The 3510-nt window shown below is 46.4% G+C and overlaps 1 pseudogene; it reads left to right on the top strand.

Annotated features, from left to right (window-relative positions):
• Positions 1–516: 516 nt before the first annotated feature.
• On the top strand, positions 517–2789 carry LOC102856400 (annotated as a pseudogene).
• Positions 2790–3510: the final 721 nt, after the last annotated feature.

Genomic DNA, 3510 nt, shown 5'->3' on the forward strand with positions numbered 1-3510 from the left:
GGATAGAACGGCTTTTAGGGCTCTTGTGCATAGGGTCACTATGAGTCACAAGCGACTCGACGGCACATAACAACAACAACAACCATGGCAGCCTGTCTCTTATCCTTGCAAACAAGATTCCTTTCCTCCAAAAAGCGACCAATGAGCATCAGTTCAGCGCGAGGTGGGCGGGGCTCGCCGCAGGGCCCGTAACCTTGGCTTTGGCGCCCCCTTCCGGTGAGCAGCCCGAGCCCGGCTGGTCCTGCTCACTTGCTCTCGGTTATGGAGCAGGTGCCTTTCGTCCTGCACACGCCTGCCGGCCCACTGTGTCTTCATCTTGCAAGAGGAAGCTGGAAACTGACACCGGAAACACGCTCCCTCGGCTGCTTTTGTAACTTGATCTCCCGCATCCATGGCAACAGGATTAATCGCTCTGAAAACATCCTGGTGCACCTTCAAAATGAGTCCCTCCGTCTTCGGAAAAGCTGAGCGCCGAAGCATACCTAGTGCCGCGAGCCCTGCCCATCTCGCGCCAAAATGATGATCATAAGACTTTTTTTCGAGGTGAGGAATCTTTTTTTGCAAGGTTAGGAGACAGGCTGCCATGGTTAGGGGACAGTTTACAAGATGAAGAGGCTATTTTTAAAGGTGAGAAATCTTGTTTCCGTGGTTACCCGACGGGTTTCCATGGGAACCAGATTTGTTTACATGGGAACCAGATTGTGGCCATGGCTCCTGAACCTTTTCCGATGATGAGGGGATTCGCTTTGAAGGTGCACCAGGATGTTTTCAGAGTGATTGATCCTGTTGCCCTGGATTTGGGAGACCAGGGGCCAAAGGCAGTGGACTGGCGGGAGTCCAGCCTCAGTTTCTAGCTTCCTTTTACAAGATGAAGACACAGTGTCTGCAGGCCTATGCAGGGAGAGATGCACGTGCTCCCCAAACAAGAGCAAGTGAGCAGGACCAGCCAGGCTCCGGCTGCTGACAGGAGGAGGCGCCAAAGCCAAGGTTAAGGGCCCTGCGGCCAGCCCCGCCCACCTCGCCAAAATGATGATAAGGCGATTTTTGGAGAAGAGAAATCTTGTTTGCAAGGTTAGGAGAACAGGCTGCCATGATTAAGAGACTGTTTTGAAGATGAAAAGCTTCTTTTTCAAGGTCAGCAAACTTGTTTCTATGGTTACCAGATGGGTTGCCATGGTAGCCTTCCTGGTTGCCCTGGTAACCAGATTTGTTTACTTGGATACCACAGTTTTCCATGACCAGGAAAGTTTTTCAGATGATGACAACGGGACTTGCTTTGAAGGTTCTGAAGCTTTTTTTCAAAAATACTTATCTTGTTTCCCTCTATACAAGTGATGGGTTGTGAGGGGACTTTAGGGTTTGTGGGGGTTTCTAGCTTCCATTTCCACATTCCCATCTTCCCGGACAAAATGCAGCTGCTCTTTCTCCAGGTAAACATAAACAGGTCGAGGAAGATTTCTGATGCTGATAGGCCCTGGGTTCTGTAGCAGATATGGTGGCCTTTCGGCTCGCTCCGCCCACCTTGCTCTGAAGTTTGACCCTAAGGTGTTGTTTGTTTTTTTGTGTGATTTTTTTGTTTTTTTAAATTTTCTTTTATTATTTTTGTGTGTGTACTGTCAAATGGGATCTAACTGGTACAGGAGGAGATTGTCCCTCCTTCTCCAGCAGAGCATCTGGTGGATTTGAACCACGTACCTCTAGGATTGCAGTGCAGCTTCTTGCCATTGTTTGGGGAGGTGCAAAATCTTGTTGCCTTGGTTACCAGATTGATTCCCATGGTTATAAGAATTATTGCCTTTGTCACCAAACTTGTTACAGGTTAACCAGAGGTTTTTTCCCATGGTTGCTGAATTTTTTCAGATCATGAAGATACCTGTTTTGAAGATGCAGAAGCATTTTTTCCAAAGTGACTAGCTTTGTTGCCATTGATATGAGAGACGGGTGGGCGTCCAGCTTTAGTTTCCAACCTCCCTTTGGAAGATGAAGACATAGTGGGCTTTCCAAATGGAACAGTGTATCTAGAAAAGGGAAAATGATGGTATCTACATTGTAAACATGAAGAGGACCTGTTAGAAGCTTTTGTTTTCTGTTCGGATCATTGTTACCACTGAAAATCCAGCTGATTTCAGTGTCATATCCTTCAAAAATACTGGCCTCAGAGCTGTGGTAACTTTGCTGTTGCTATTGGAGCCACTCCTGTTTTGAGAGCTTCACTAACTTCAATCCAGGCAGCCTTGTGGGAGTCTCATCTTCTAATGGCTATTGATCCCATGGTCAACAACCAGTCTCTGACAGAGGCATCTTACGACAACTTGCCCACCATTGGCCGGTGAACACAGACCCTCCTCTGCACTACGTGGACAGTGCCATCTCATGTAACCACAAGGGAGCTTACTTTGTGGGTCTGGTGTGGCAGATGCTGGTCCCACAAAGTCCTATGTATGCATGGCACAATCTCCTGGGAGCACCTGGAGAATGTCATGCTCGATCTGTACTTCTGCAGAGAGCGAGAGGAGATTGAAAAGGAAGAGCAGGCTGCTGCTGAAAAGGCAATGACCAAGGAGGAGTTTCAGGGAGAAAGGATGGCCCCTGAGCCTGAATTTACTGTTACGCAGCCCAAGGTCTCATACGGCATGCTGGTGCGCTCTGCACCTATTCACCAGTCCCCTATTAAAGATCAGAGTGCTCAGCCTGCAACTGGAGACTGGTCTGCAACCCCCACTGCTCAGGCCACTGAGAGGATCAGAACAACAACCCAGTGGTCTTTTACTGTCTTTTCAGTCTTTTAAAAATGGCAATAAGGTTGACAGAAAAGAAACAATATGTTTCTTATGGGGGGAAAAAAACCACCACCAAAACAAACCTATGAAACACCTACTCTGTAACACATGATGTAGACTTGAGTTGGAATAAATTCAATGGCAATGCTTTTGTTTGGCCAGTGTTTCTGTTGTTTCTCATGAGTAGAGCCAAAAGAAGACAAGCAAAGTGAAATGTAAATTTTCTAGAGGGCAAACAGCTCTCTCAGGCTACCTGCACTGAGGGATTGTAAAGCCTCTGCTTCTGTTAGCAGAAAATCAAAGCTTATAGCAAAGCATGATTTCATAGGGTGGGTAAATGTTTAAACATATGGAACAAAGCATAGGCAACATTGGCAAAAAGCATAGACAGACGTGAACACCTTTTAAGAAAGTGTCTTCGTACTCATGAACAAGGTCTTACTTGCAGTCTTCAGAACCTTATCAAGAACACAAGAAAATAGTCTTTGTTTAACAGAGACCTTCCAGATCCCTTTCATGGTGGTAAATGCTCCAGGAAGTTTGAGACTGCTTTCAGTCCCATCCATTCTTGGCATTCTTTGCCTGCTTTCAGGCAATTGTAGCCAAGTCCTTTCACATGTGCTTCATGGCCACTAGTAGTAAACTAGAATGACTCGACAGTTTCTATATGCAAATCTGGAGAAGTAATGTCTTAGTTGTTCAATTAGATAAATGTTTATGGACAACCCAG

This window comes from Elephantulus edwardii, unplaced genomic scaffold (assembly GCF_000299155.1).
Source record: "Elephantulus edwardii isolate Elephantulus edwardi_28Jun2011 unplaced genomic scaffold, EleEdw1.0 scaffold00027, whole genome shotgun sequence".
Lineage (NCBI taxonomy): Eukaryota > Metazoa > Chordata > Mammalia > Macroscelidea > Macroscelididae > Elephantulus > Elephantulus edwardii.